A 16,760-nucleotide genomic window follows, 5' to 3' on the forward strand; every position below is an offset into this window, starting at 1 on the left:
TAGCCTACTGGGAGTCACACGTGGGTGCTCAGTGGGGGCTCAGTTTTTTCCATGGGTCCAAGGAGCACCCATGGTAGGGCGCCTATGGACACAAGCAATCCTCACCAAGGTGTTTTGTCTCTGATCGAAGCTGGAGGTTACGCTGTGTCTTCCTGATGGGGGGGGGGGGGGGGGGGGGGGGCAGTTGACTCCCTGTCCAAAGGTGAGTTGTACTTTACCGCAGCCCTGACCTTTAACCCCCCCCCTGTCAGAACCTCTTATTCTCTGACATCTCTCATTCCTGGAAGCTGGTCCCAGAGCAGATCTGGTCTGTACTTTGCCCCCCAGCGCTTCTCAAATGGAATTTCCACTGTCTGGATTAGACTGGATTGAATTCAATCAAAAATGCCATCAACGCTTCATATGTATAGTCCTGGAAAAGCTCATCTCATTTTGTCCAGGGAAGGGTGTGTATGTGTTTCATAAATTGTAATGCAGTTAAACACAAATCATGATATTGGTGTTCTAATAAGCACCATCTATGCAACATCTAATATTACACTTTCATAGAGTCAAATGATGGTAATAAATCTAGAATAAAATCTTCACAATGACTTAATTCCGTCATGAATATTTAGTCCAGGAGCTAGGCATTGATCTGAGAGATGGAGAAGAACAAAACATTAAAATGACCTGACTTCCTGCAGGACTCCGGGGCAGTGTGCTGCCAATTATCAGAAGCAAATGTAAGCTTCAATTGAATTTCATATTTGAATGATTTAAAGCTTGTGGAGTTACTGTACAGTAAGACCAATCACAAAATGGATTTTATTCAGATTCAAAGATCCTGTTTAGGCACACATTTAAAATAACACAAAAGGATGGTTTCAGTAGAGTGTTTAGCCCCTAATAACCCTCTTTCCACTCAACACTTGTGTTGTCCTCCCCAGCTAAAGAAATAAATAATTCAAGATTTCTTTGCATTTATTTCTAGGCTTCCGTCACTTTTTAGACATTTTCGTCGCTTTTTGTTTAGTTCTGCTTGTTGTTTTTCCTGATGTTTCTGTTGCGTTTTTTTGTCATTTTATCGCTTTTTTCATATTTCTGTTCACTTTTTGTCGCTTTGAAATTTTGATTGTCACAGTTTCTACCCTTTTTTTACCAGTAAATACACCTCTAACACTTTTCTAACACAATCATAAACACTAGTTTCACACTTATGCTTGGAATTCATGGTCTACACACCTCATTTTTATGAAATCATTCCTCATTTTTGAGATTAAACAGCAGAATTGTGCTATAATATTGAATAAATCTCCCAAAATGTAATAAAAGAAACAGCAAATGATCTTTAATTTTACTTTACTGGGAAGAAACCTATATTTTTGATACAGAAACTTTAAAAACAGGCCAAATTTGACCCAAGGACAACAGGAGGGTCAAGTAGCTTTAAAAGAAGAAATCATTCATCCAATATTTATGTATAACAATGCCACATATGTCAGTGAGCTTTTAGTGGAGTTCTCTGTATCTGTACACACAATAATACCAAGCCTGGCAATCGTATTGTGACATCATGACTTCAGGAGGCTGTTTTACCACAAACTCTGTCCTGTCAACAATAAAGGCTGAAAATGCCCAAAAAATATTCTTTAAAAACAGATACATGTATTTCTGTAAGGATTTTTTCAGTAAACAGCCAGGCTAGTTGTTTCCCACTGCACTCAGTAATTATGCAGAACTAGACTATTTGTCTCCATGCTCCAGCTATACGAAATTATTTAAGATTTAAGATTTAAGCTTGAAACAAATGAAGCCTTTGAAGAAATTAACTTGGCAAATGAAGCCATGTGCACAACATCACAGATACGCAAATGAGCGTATGACTTCTCCCTGCGACATTTGCCGAAATGTTGGAACTACTTGCTACTTTCATTGGAAAAGAATTGGCAAAACTGCACTCTTCTGGCCACAGTCCGTTCTGAAGCTCTTCACTGCAAAACAAAAAACTACAACTTTGCAGAAAGTACCAGCAGACGCAGGCCCAGAGGACTTGAGAGAAAACCTGCAGTAATGACTCACATATGCAGATCTTACATAAAGAGGCAAAGGTTATGTAAGCAACACAATGTACACATTTATAGTCCTAACCACTCATACAAATACTGTAAAGAGAAAAAGCACAGGGCTTAAGTAATGCAATATTCTCCCCTACCTCTACAACCAAACAACCCCACCATTAATCAGCAGCCACACAGGGCACTTCACTTTCCAGCATCTTCTTCCTGCTCCTTTACTGGCCTCATGTGGCTGGATGATGGTCTTATCACAATCCTGATGGTAAGTGCCCCCCATAGACAGCTTAAGAAATGGACCAACAGATCCTTTTGTTTTGGACGTAGACCAGTGAAGGATATCAGAAGCTCTTTTCCTGTGAGTGCTGAGCGTTACTGCGCAGCCTCCAACTGAGCTTGACGACTTGGATGTGACGTGAGCAACCTGTCTGAAAGTTGTAAGTCTTCTGGTAGCTGTGCAAGAGAAATCTCAATCATTCCCAATCAGCAGAGACGGAGAGGTAGGTATACAGTATGTTAGGTGATAACATAGGCACAGGCTAATTATTGCTAACTAAAATACTAATGCAAGTACAAACTGTCTGCGAGCTTCTCCTGACAGTACGGTAATTCCTCTACTGTCCAACAGTAAGTCACGTGGTTATGACACAAACGTTAGCCTATTTTTATAAAAACGTCTGCCACGGGGCCATAACGTGAGCTACAAGGTAATGGAGCTTTTTATACATTGCTGTGTTTCTTTAGAAATAAAGAACGGAAAAATAGAGTCTTTAAACACCTTAGATGTCAAGTTATTCGCTGCCAAAGTTGCGTCAAAATGAATGGGAGTCAATGGGATGCTAACGGCGGTTGATGGCTTCGTAGCATTAAAATGAAGTTGTTCTTTTCTGAAGTAGAAATGATGCTGAGTGATTAATAGTCATGACAAAACGTTTGCATGTTATGGTAATATAATATTATGTTACATATATTAGCATTATGTTAGCATATTGGATAGAAATGCACCTACTACAACTAACGTTAACACGGCAATAAGCCTAATGTAATGTGTGTGAACTGATATTAGGGTTAATATTAAAGATCTAATGTACATGTCTTTGGCTCAATGTGACTTTAAGTGGCAGATCAGTGGGTTTTCATGCAGTTAAATATCTATCCTCTGTTCATAAAACCTAATATGTATGTGGAGGATGCAAGATCATTTAATAATTAGATCATGACCTCGTGGTGGACCTATGAATCTAACGTCTATTTGGACATCTGACGTTAAAGATTTGTGTTGTTGCCTAGATAAAATGACAGAAAAGATCCTTTTTCAATACACTAACAAGCCAAGCATGTAGAATAAGTCCTCATATCAAGACTATTTGGAAATATCAAAATCAATTTAGTCAGCTTTGTCATTGAATCAAGAGAAACAGTCTCCATGCTACACGCTTTCCTCTGTGTACACATATCCTCTGAGTGTCATTGCGGCTGTATTATTTGTGTCCCCTTTAAAAATTGCTCTTTAGAAATTTCATGTTTGTTGGCGCCCGCCCAACTGTTAGATGAGATTAAACCTATGCCGTCACCCCCCCCCCCCCCCCCCCCCCCCCCCCCCCCCCCCCCCCACACCTGTCTAATCAAGATAAGTGGCATTCCAGCGTGGGCTGAGTTCCACCGAACAGAAAGAAAACACACAATGCAGCTGAGGAAGCATTACCACATTAACTTTGGATCATGTATATATATTAAATATGTATACAGTCTATCTATATGTATAGTAATTGAAGTCTGAATACATGGAATGAAAGTCTGAATACATTGTATACATGATTGAAAATATGGAATGAAACTTATTAAATGATATATAAACAAAATCAACACTTTTGTTGACGCTTTTTATCGATGTTTTTAACTTTTTCTGACTTTTTTCGCCCCTTATTCCCACACTTTTGACGCTTTTTTTCCAATGTTTGTCACTTTTTTTGACGTTTTCAACAATACGTAACACTTACTTTTTAACTTTAGTTTTGGTTATTTTTGGAATTTAGTTATTTCACATGACACATATCTGCATTTGTTTATCTCTCAATGGTTTCTAGTGGGCGGGGCTACAGTATCTGATCAACCATCATCCACACAGCCCTGATGAAGCAGATTATTAGTTAAACTCTTAAAGAGGTTTTTGTAACTTGCACTGTTTAGTTCTGTATTTTTCATATTTCATAAGTGCTCAGTGGCTAAAGACTTTTAAAGCTATAGTACGTAGTTTATGTTGCCCCCATGGGAAATTCTACGTAACAACAACATCACTGTCAACATCATACAAGCCCTCCGTAAATCCCCAATTCACAAATTTTAAATACACAGTATATTCTAACCCTCAAGATGTCTTGTGGTTTGTTTAAACGTTTGTTATAATTATATCTACATCATTCCGCATATTTCTAGTTCACTAGATTTACTAACTTTGGATGTTTAGAGCTTTGAATTGACTACTCGCTTGAGCCACTCCTGTTGTGTTTTTAGTAATGGTATGTTCCAATTCTAGGGGCACGCTTCAGAGCTATACAGTAGGTTTCAGTTGTTTGGGGAACAAGCTCTGGTAGGATATAAGTCTGTAGAAAACTCTAGTGACTAGAAAGGAAAGGTTACGGATTTTCAGCTGTATTTATTTTTGGTATACTACATTTATTTTGACTCATGTCAATTTTTCATTTTTGTGAAAGTATTTTATATAATTTGGATATTATTAATGGTTCTTGTCTCTTAAGGGTCTTAATTGGGAATATACATAAAAACCCCATATTTTTCCAAGCACGTCTCTGACTCATCCTGAGTGCTCGACCACTGGCTACATCTACCCACAACACACATCCAAAGAATATTTCTGAGCAGGTGCATTGAACAAAAACAAAGACTGGGAGACGGAGATAGTCCGGCACACTGCTCTTGCTGCAGCATCAAGAGTATTTCAGTCCTGAACACAGCCACGGTCTTGAATCCATTCTGCTCCTCCCAATGTGTGTCCTCAGGTGGGAGACCAATTGCAATCACTTTTCAATGGGAGGGTCTCTTAGTGGACTCACATGTCATTGTCACCATCTTCCCCCTGGCCAGTTGGTCTTTGGACTTTTAGCTTATTTTATTAGACCAGTTCTTGGGATTACCTCATGTGTCTCTGTAGTCCTGCCCTGCGTGTCCAACCCTTGTCAGCCTGTCTATGTGTTTTCAGTCCACGGGTCCATTTCAGAAAGCAGGTTTAGCGAAAACTGAGTTAGTTAACCTTGAGATGAGGGAAACTCTGTTTTTTGCTGTTTCAGAAACAGAGGATAATCAAACCTGAGAGAGATGGGCAACTTCAGCCAGGTAACTTAACCTTAAGTTACAATGGTAACTCCAGCCCGTTTCAGAAAGGGCGGTACCATAACCTCAGAGTCAGTTACTATGGTAACTCCAGCCCGTTTCAGAAAGGGCGGTACTTTAACCTCAGAGTCAGTTACTATGGTAACTCCAGCCTGTTTCAGAAAGAGAGGTAACTTAACCTCAGAGTCAGCTACTGTCACACAAAGTTCCCTAAACGTCCAGAGGTCCAGGTTTTGAGTCCGACCTGTGATGATTTTCTAAATGTCTTCACCCTCTCTCTCCACTGTCTCACCTCGCTGTCCTGCCCATTAAAAGGTGGAAAAGTTTTTAAAAAATCTTAAAAAATATATTTTTTTAAAACAATTTTTTGTGCTTGACTTTGGCGTTATAAATGTATCAGGTGTAAATACTTATAACAAGAATCTAAGAATCTATCAATAGTAAAGTAACCAAAACCTAACGTTCCTAGAACGTTAAACCAACTTTCACATGCAATCAAAACACAACCTTCGGGGGAACGTTCCCGCAACCAAAAACGAACGTTACCAGAACATTCTGGGAACCAAGAGCAGTTAGCTGGGGAGTCCATTCTTTCAAGAACAACCGGCAAAAACGGTCTCCCCAAGAACACAAGTCCGTTGTCAGCTCTGTCCCCGTGTGTCCCTTTTAACTTCCCTCGTTACCTTGTGTTTTTAGTCTCTCCCACTAGATGAGAACGTCTCGGGTCACGTATGTAACCCTTGTTCCCCGAGATAGGGGAACGAGACACTGCGTCGGTTACGACACTATAGGCTTTCCCAAGGTGTCGCAACCGACGCGGTTCGAGTTCCCCTCGAAGGGGAACACAGGGACTGCGTGTCCCCTTTTAGGACAACATCCTAATTTTGTACATGGCCTCCGACCCTGTGAGTTTCAAGTTATTTTAACTAACCACTGAAAACTTGTATTATTTTATCCCCAGCCTAACTTCTTAATCTCCCTCAATGTCTTTGATACTTTTTATTGAATGTTAAATGTAGGCAGGTTTTTACAGGCAACCAGTCATTAACACTTCTCAGACACATTGACTTAGAGAAGGAAAAGCACACACATGCATACACACTGGACCCGCCTGTTGTCTAGACTTCATCAATGAAAGTAACGTAATACATGTCTTTTCCTTTTTTAGAAAGGTAAACTTGTCAATTTTTTCTTTGAACGTTATCTTAAAAATCCCCATAACTGATGGAAACACACCCTTTTGGTTCTCTTCACTCCCCCGGCACTTCCTGCTGCGGCTACTTTAACATCCTTCTTGCATGTACTCCATCACTGTTCCTGGCTGGCATGGAGCCAGCTTTGGCAAGTGGCCAGTGGATAATAATCTGTCAGCCCGGCCCAACAACAATCTGCTGCCGCTCTGCCGGCCCTGATCTATCTTCCATCATCCGCTATCGGCACAGCTGTAAATCCTCTTCCAGCATGCGCTCTCCAATTACAAACAGCTGTAAAGTACAACTCTGTTCACACCCACCGAGAGCTGTAGAATACTGATCAAGCCCTGTGCTGGAGGGTGGGGCAGTGGTACTGTAATGTACAACCACCAGACTCTTGCCTTCCCCTCCCCCCTCCCTTACATCATTGTCTGCTGTATAGATATTTTCTTCCAACTATATATTAACTGCACACTGCAGACCGGCGCGCTCACTTTGTCTTCCAGCTCTCTCAGTACTTTGAGGGTCGTTCATTTCCACTGAGACAAGTCATTAGCCGGGCCCTCATGGGGCCCCTGAGCCATCACTTAAACGGCTGGTCTGCTGATCACTCCCCCATCACTTCCAGGAAAAAAACTTACTTTAGGGAGTACACAATACTATTCATTAGCTCTGAGTTTCTGATACAGAAGTGGTTTAAATAACTTCTATACAAGATTATGTTATTATTATGTTATGCCCACACATGTATACTAGTATTCTTTTTTTTCAAAATGTAAATTCTGTAAACCGAGTCATTTTAGGCTGTGTAAGCTATCGTGATGCTGCAACTAGTCATACACCATTATGCTTTTCAGGCTTGTGAAATACAATAGTCTATCGTGGATGATGAACTGGAATGAGTTTGTCGCTATTGCTGTGTTCAAATTATTGTGCTACGTGACATAGCTCGAAGAAATGAAAAAATATGTATCTGATCTTCTTTCTAAAGTGTAGCTGCTTTTTATGTCCGTCGTGTTTTTAGCCATTTTTGAAGTTTTCAACATTTTCAGAAGTTAGTGACCGAGCTAGACTGGTTAAGCCCCACGTTGAATTCTCCTGCTTCGGTTCCCAATTTCGCAGGAACCAATCACAAACTGGCTAGCTACCTAGCGTTCTATTGGCGGGTTTAACACAATGACGATAGAGAAGCGACCAAGCAGCTTTTCCACAAACGTCACCAAAGTACAGCAACCTAGTAATGGTCCGAGATACATGATTGGCTGTCACTTGAGATTGATAATATCCCCACTCTCACCAACATATCCTCTTTTATGTGTAACGGAGCTTTAGTACACTGTCATGTGAGACATCAGTAAGCTGGTTTATTTTTAAGTTTTTATGTTTCTTTTGCTCAGGGGATTCTTTCTTATACGTGGACAACATTTGATTTGTATTCTTTCCCCAATGAGGGTTTTGTATGTTGTTTTTTAACAATTAAAAAAAATCAAAAACAACCCGTGTTGGCGCTTTTACTTCTACGCCACCTGGCTCGTTGCTCTGATTGGCTGAAGGACTATCCAATTGCGTCCAGAGTCATTTGAACTATGCCCCTTGGTCCCGCCTCTTGCAGAGAAAACACAGAGCAGACTCCCCAGACCAACGCTTAATCTCAGATCTGTTGAGCTCAGCTTGGTCTGCTTATGTCCAGACTATAACAGAACTGCATACAGGCCCAACAGAAAATGTTCTATATAGTATGATTCACATTTTGTAAGGAATCATTGATATTCTCTAAGCAACAGAAGTTATGAGCACAACATTGAGTTCCCATTACTGTTTATAGTGTCCCTTTTAGTTGGTAGTGTAGCTGTAATGTTTGAGATTGGTGTTGTATGACGTCATTTTTAATAGCCACTTCCAACTGTTTTACCAGCACATATAATCGGGATATGTTGTCAGTATTAATGTTGGGTTATTACAAGGACATTTCAGTCCAAGCAGCCACAGCAAATGAAGCTGTGGAGCGGATGGAGTCTCTGCTGAGCAACACTTCCCCTCTGTGGACAGTCAGCATGATGTCAGAGCATAGACCATTAATATTTATATATACTGTATATATACAGTCTAAGTGTCAGAGCACAGAGCACATAACGGGAGAGTCACTTATAGACTTAACCTCTTAACGTTTCACGTGTTTCCTCTTGCGAGGCCTAATGCTTGTCACATTTTTTTTGACACTGTCTGATGCTATCATACATTCTGTTTTGTTGCTCAGATGGCTGTAAGATGTCATATTAATATCCCGGATCCATTTTGTGCACAAACATATAACCCCTAAAGACAAGACACATAACACACTACACACAGGTATCATCACGTGTAAAATAAGCAGAATTTGGATTTTGATATGTAGTTTTGGTTGTAGTGCTTCATTTAGCAGCATATATGAGGTATTCTGCCGTTTGGGTGTGTGGTTTTGTGAATTGTGTTAAGTATTTTGAAAACTAGCCTAAAATGTGTTTTAGCAATTGGAAAAAAACTATTACATAATCTGAAGTGTTGCATTTTGAAAAGATTGTAACCTTGTGTGATTTGTAATTATAACATTTATCTGGTACATTTTGGCACCCACTACAGGTAGTTATTGTAGTTTGTAAAAACTGCTGTAAAGAGAAGACGAATTACTGTCAGTTTAATAAACACAATCCCTCAAGCAATGTCAATGCTTACGTGTAGAGAATTGTTTGTAGTTTTGTATAAATGGTGTCACCACATTCATCCAACTCAACCTGGTCTGGCAGTACTTTATCACTATGATTTTCCTGAATGAAGCTTTACCATTGTAGCAGATCTCGCTTTATCTGACTAGACGCTGGTTTGTGCTGACCCACGACGGCAGCAACGGTTTTTATTTCAACTGCTCACGCACTTTTAACATAACTTTTCAACCATAATCCATGTGCCTCTGCCAGTTGCTCACAACGTTTTAACAAAGAACCACCAAATCAGTAGCTATGTTTCCATCCACACGTTTTTATCCAAATTAAGTGATATTGAATGAAAAATGCCTTCTGGAAACAATAAAATTCGATGGAATTTCATGAACATTGACTCAAAGAAATAGATTCGGTCTCGTCTGATTTTATCTTGATCAATATCTGGCTTGTGCGATGATGAAAACGTTATTTGACGAATAAATAATGAATTGTGATGAAGTTTAAGGTCATTTTATGGTTTCAACTCGCCACAGAACAAAGAAGAAGAAGTTTTAGTTCATTTCCCCCAGTATTTCCTCTCTGTCTGCATACAATCCGGATGTCTACAAAGACAGATGGAAGTGGATGGACGAGAGACGACAGACTTTTGAATTTAATTTATCAAGAACTCGCGAAGCAAATGGCCGACAAAGGTTAGGACAAGCTGTGGGACTTGATCGCAAAACAGCATGTGACGTCTTTATGCACAGGTTTTTATTTGCTTTAAAGCCGTTGGATGGAAACACACTTTCACCAGCTTTATTTGCATGAGTTTTTTTTTTTTTTTACTAAACTTCAGATAATTTGATTGACAAGTGGCTGGAAACCTAGCTTGTCTCTCACAGGCCAGTCCTGTCTCTGAGGTGTGTGGCAGTCATCTGAAGTGCCAGCACATTACTGCAGATAAAGGGACTGTAATTAGTCCAACAACAATCAGCTGAGACAATTTACCCACCTGGCACTGCTCTCCTGATCTATCCCCACACCTATCTCCACTACAGCTGATTACAGACCACGCCCACCTCCACACACAGGGGTTTTAATTCTTGGAATTTTAAGCTATTGAGGCCAAGGGCAACATTTCATTTTCTAAACGAGTGGACAGTAAATCTAAAGTCAATATTTTTTACTAGTTTTGCCACTTCATAATGCATGGTTATATTGAATTAAAGCAACTTGCAACATTTCTGGAATGATTTCTGCATGCCATTTAATAGCTAAGTAGTTCCATGATTTAATTCAATTAAATCTTATTTCCAATCCAAATGTATTCATAGAGCACATTTAAAAACAACAGTTGACCAAAGTGCTGTACAACCACAAAAAGAAAAACATAGAACACATAAAAACAAAAGGACAGTTTAACAGCAAAATGATAATTTGTGTAATGTGGGAAAGCAACTATTATAATGTGTTATAAGCCTGAGAATAACAAAATGTTTTTAGACAGGATTCAAAAATAGATAGTGCAGGAGCCGACCTAATATGCAGAAGCAACAACTGATTCCAGAGTTTAGGAGCTACTACTGCAGAGATGCAGTCTTCCCTGTTCTGCAACCTTGTTCTTGGTTCCACAATAGTACTTTGAAATTAATTCTGAAACATACAGGGTGTCAGTGAAGGAAGGCCAGTTGACCTTAGAGAAGAGCGTCCATAGAAAAAAAGCCTGATTTTATTACAGAATTTATCTGATTGTCCGATTTAAAATCACTGTCCACAATCAGACCCACATTTTTAACAGAAGACCTCATTTATGGTTCAAGTGTCACAGGTCCATATGAATGGCATTATGTTCACCACCAGGTTCAAATGCCTGGACCTCAGTTTTTCTTTCATTAAAGGTTAAGAAACGTAATGGCATCCATGCTTTGATGTCCTTTTTTAAGAGTGGCTTTAAGGAGTTTGCATCTTTCCTTTTCTAAGGCATGTAGCTTTGAGTGGCGTCAGTGTACAGATGGAATAAAATTCCATGCTTTTTTAGGATGGACCCGAGGGGGAACATATAAATGGAAAAAGAGAATTGACCCTAAAATAGAACCCTGAGGGACTCCACAAGGGAGAGGCACGGAGGAGGTTGCTGACAATGCTGATAGAAAATCATCTGTCGGACCACAAGGATCTGAACCAACCAAAAATCTCTTTAAAAAGGCATGGTGGGACAACATCCGTAGGACATCCTAAAAGAGCGTGACACTGGCTCAAACTGGTTAAAAACAGCAGCGCAGGAGGCTCCAATGGAGGGGTCTTATGAAGGGGGTGAGCTATGAGCTCTAAAATTTCAAAAATGTCCCTAAGTTTCTGAAGAAACGTCATCTCATCAACAAAATATGGTGTCATAAATAAAATCATGACAGATGTTAGATTAGATTAGAACTTTACAGATAGAATAGGTCCAGACTACGCAGAGACCCAACAAGCCCCAAAGAGCAATTGCACTTTTTGCAGCATCTTCAGCAAGGAAAGACACTGTTATGATTATGGTATATTGCTTTGTTTTCTGTTCCTCCTTCTCTGGTTTTTGGTTCTGTCTTGTCTCCTCGTGTTTGTGTTCTGATTTCCTCCCTGGTTTTGTGTTGTTCCTGTCTTGTGTTCCCTTGAGTGTCTGTATGTTCTGTTTCCTGTTTTATTTTGATAGTCTGGGTTTCTGTCTTGTCCTGTCCAGTTTCAGTACCTGTCTACCTGTTGGTAACAGAACAGGCAGAAACCTGGGACAGAAGCGGGCTCTGGGTGGGTGGTCAGCTGACGGTACCGGTTGGGATGACCCAGTGATTTTATGGGCCTATAGTCCAAACACATTAGTAGTCCCTTCTCCTGCCATGTATGATCTTACACAGCCTATCATCCTCATCAGACAAACCCAGCCACAAAAACAGATTTGCATCTACATAAAACATTCTCATCATGCTTATTCTTTATAGTCAATGTTGTGGGAGGGGTGCAGGGCAGAAGGAGCGTGTGAAGCGTTGTAAAAAGGCCTGAAAGGAGCCACTGAATCTTTCATGATCTTCTGATACGCCTTCATGTCAGGTAGGCGCTCAAATCAAGCATGGCAGCCGATGAGTCTTGAGAGGAGGAGAAAACCTGTTTCAAAGGGACGCCTTGCTTTGGTGCTATCATTGGAAATGTTTTTCTTATAATTTGTCACTGGTTATGCTAAAAAGGCTGGCATCAAAGACACATAATTAGCATGATCAATAGCCTCCAGGACAGTAAGTACTTATACAGTCTATTGTGTTATGTCCCAATGTGTACTGTTTAGCTAGTGAACGGTTTTAACCCTTGTGTTGTCTTTCCGATAAAATCGACACTTCTGTTGACGCTTTTTAAAACTTTTTCTTACATTTTTGTCCCTTTTATCAACACTTTTGAAGCTTTTTTTTCAATGTTGGGCACTTTTTTGACGTGTAAAACTAACCTATTGCATTTAGTTTTACAGTTATTTTAGGGAATTTATGGTCAGTAAACCTCATTTATAGGAAATTAAAACTAATGTTTGAGTTAGAAAAGCAGATATTAGGAATTATTTAGACTAAAATTAAAGGAATGTATGTTGATGGATGATCACAGACTGGAATATGTCAACTTTTACTCAATACTATTTGGAAATCACTTCAATGTTTTTTTCAAGTGCTATAAAATTGAGTAAACACCCAAAATTAATGAAAGTAGAGATTTTTACTTGCAAAAGAGCGTTGTGTGGAATCAATCATGTTATTTGGGGTAGTTAAAAAGAACACTGATATAGGAAAATGGGTCAATTTGACCACATGAGGGTTAAATACAAATACAAATACCCCGGTGAGCCAATGTCACCCTTGTTGTCAAGTTGCAAGGTTGTAGTCAAAAACATATTTAAGGAAACGTATTAACAAAGAAATTAGTTATATTCACCTTCATGGTATAGCTGTACGATCAGTGCTTCCCCCTCAAGATGCCCCGATGCTGGCTGTGTATAGTGGACAGGCTCTGTAACATGCGGACAGGGTTTGTCAGGACAATAGTGACATAGAGTATCAAGTCCTTGTGGATATCTGAAGGGCGCGTGACTCACTAGCAGCCCCTTCAATGTGTCTGATGATTTCGGCGTTGGCTCACCCGACAGACGTTCCTGAATCTCTTCATCTCTCCATTTAGGGATTTGCATTTTATCCTACAGATAGTAATTTCTACCTAAATAGCAAACTAAAATTTGTCATTGCCTAAAGCATTAATTACTCATTCCCTTAAACTTTTAACATTTTTCTGCCGAAACCAGATACCGAACAAAAGTGAGCTGTAAAATATATACTTCTTTTTTGTTAGTTTATTTTTGCAATTTCATCTAACAATACATTGACATGTCAACCCAAATTGTACAAATAAACAGGAAGATATAGGTCGAGAACAAAACCTAGCAACTGAAACTAAAGCCTGCGACGTCTAAAACCAAAAAAGGAAAGAAAACACACAAACACGTGAATCCTAGTCCGTTTGACCCTTGTGTTGTCTTCCTGTCAAAATTGAAAATCAACTCTTTTATTGACGCATTTTGTCATTGTTTTAAACTTTTTTTTTTTGTCACTTTTTTGAGGTTGAACACTATGTAACACTAACTTATTAACTTTAGTTTTATAGTTATTTTTGGAATTTATGGTCAATAAACCTCCTTTATAGGAAATTATATCTATTGTTTGAGTTTGAAAATCAGAAATTAAAGGAATGTACTGTACGCTGATGGATAATCACAGACTGGAATATGTTAACTTTTACTCAATACTATTTCAAAACACTTCAATTGTTTTTCAAATGTTATAAAATTGAATAAGACGCCCCAAAATTAATGAAAGTAGAGATGTTTACTTGCCAAAGGGCGTTGTGTGGAATCAATCATGTTATTTTGGGGAATTAAAAAGAACATTGATATAGGAAAACGGGTCAATTTTCCCTGAGGACAACATGAGGGTTAAGCAAGAAAGAAGTATATAGTGCCAGGCCAGGTAAAAATATTAACATAGTTTATTAATGAGCCCCAGGTTTAGTAAAATCTCCTACTACAGCCATCTGATTGATTCTAGCTTGACGTTCATCATTAATCTCTTATAATCTTTAATCCATTGGTTATGTGATGGAAGAAAAACATCCCTCCAATTGAAAAGGATAGAGCGTCCAGAGTGGAAAAGGAAAGATTGTAATCCTAATCGTTGTAATATACCAAAAATAGCAATTGTGGGAGAAGGCATGATATTACGGCCAAAAGACTTGGAAATAGTGTCAAAAAAGTTTCTGTTCCAATTCCACTTTACAGTCACAGCTAAATTGTAGGAATCTCTAAATTAATAGTTTGATGATCTTGTGTTGGGGAGCCATCAGAGGAACGAATCTATTTGATTATATGAGATGCAGCTTATTTGAGTTGATTTGCTAATAATTTGGAAGATTTATCCCTGTCTTCATAAAATCTCCTATGCAGTGGATAAGAGATCCACATCAATTTGCAAACCTACAAATTTATTGATTAAATCCGGTCAGACAAGAAGACATGAATCATAAGAATACCTTGGCAATACTAATTTTCCTATTATAGGCATTGCGGGAAATAATTTGACCTCTTAGATGTGCTGAGTTGGAAGAATTGTATATATATTTACATGGGCATGGGCAGAGATCACGATTGGATTATATTTACATTCTGGCATTGCACAAAAAAATCTATTCTGGAAACGGACTTGTGTACATTGGAGAAAAACAAGTACTCCCTCTTAGTGGGAATCTTAAACCTCAGTTTATGAATTTATGCGAGTCCATAAATGTCTGGATCACTTGGACTGATATAGATGATCTGATGTACAACAAGAGGAACGATCTGAAACCGAGTCCATGGCAAGATTGTAGTCCCCAGATAAAATCCCACAATGACTATCCAGACTAGGGATGGAGCTCAAAAGCACATCGTCATCAAAGTTAGCGGCGTAATTATCGACTAGTACTAAGGCTTGAAACAGCTTCCTCGGAACAATTATACTAATCCCATTTGGATCCAAAAGTGTGTGTTTGATGCAAAGAAAGGAAGATTTTTGATGAATGAGTTATCGCTGCACCTCTGCTCTTAACCCTTGTGTTGTCTTCCCGTTAAAATTGAAAATCAACCCTTTTGTTGACGCTTTCTATCAATGTTTTTAACTTTTTTTCAATGTTTGTCACTTTTTTTGATGTTTTGGACACTACATAACCCTAACTTATTAATTTTAGTTTTACTAAAAGTTGAATTTATGGTCAATAAACCTAATTTTGAGGAAATTATACCTAATGTTTGAGTTAGCAAAGCTGAAATAAGCAATTATTTCGACTAAAATTAAAGGAATGTATGTTGATGGATAATCACAGACTGGAATATTTTAACTTTTACTCAATACTATTTCAAAAACACTTACATTTCTTTTTCAAATGTTATAAAATTGAATGAGACGCCCCAAATTAATAAAAGTAAAGATTTGTACTTGATAAGGAGAGTTGTGTGGAATCAATCATGTTATTTGGGGAATTAAAAATAACATTGATATAGGAAAACGCGTCAATTTGACCCGAGGACAACATGAGGGTAAAAAAAGATGACCTTTACACTAAAGGTGAGTTTCCTGTAAAAATGCTAGCCTAATTAAGACCTTTTACATTCCAGCTCATTACACCCACATTACCATTACCTGGGACTAAGTATAAATGACAAATGTGTCATTATTACCACTCAGTGTAAATATATAAGTGCCTATCCAACTTGAATGATAAAGACCACAAGTGAGTGCATGTGCTGTATATTAAAAACATACACAATACAAGTACAGCCAACATGTAATAAACAACACATATGCCAAGTGTCTTAAAACTGCACCCCCCCCCCCAAACAATCTTTCATAAACACTTATACGACATTTTACATGTAGTCAAAGGTCCCTCAGCACACTTTATTTTAAAGTCCAGGTAGTTGCGAGGCTTTTAAAAAATGAGGTGAATATTTTGCAGGAGCTGCAAGGACGCGTGTACTCTGTCTGCATGCTCAACAGCGCAATTCTAGACTTCTAAGCAAAAGGCAGAAGATAACACTATGTCAGATCCTCTCTTCCTCTGGGCACCGATATAGACATGGTATGTTTTTCATCTCAATGAACTGAACGCTAAAATCCAAGGCAAAGAAGAAAATCTTCTTACCTCGTTTGACAAGTTGCATTGCTTCATACAGTACATGAGCTCCCTCTTGGCACTCCTTTGTGGATCAGGCTTGAGATGTTTCCCTATAAACAGCAGCACACTGTTGGAACCAGAATATCTTAGCATCTGAATATTAGCCATTCTTTTCCATTGGAGTGGGTCCCTGAACCTTGGAGTTTATGTGCACTGGAAAGCAGGACGATTTGCCACTGCTGGCACCAGAGCAACTGGCAGACATCAGA

This window comes from Etheostoma cragini, chromosome 5 (genome assembly GCF_013103735.1).
Source record: "Etheostoma cragini isolate CJK2018 chromosome 5, CSU_Ecrag_1.0, whole genome shotgun sequence".
NCBI classification, from domain to species: domain Eukaryota; kingdom Metazoa; phylum Chordata; class Actinopteri; order Perciformes; family Percidae; genus Etheostoma; species Etheostoma cragini.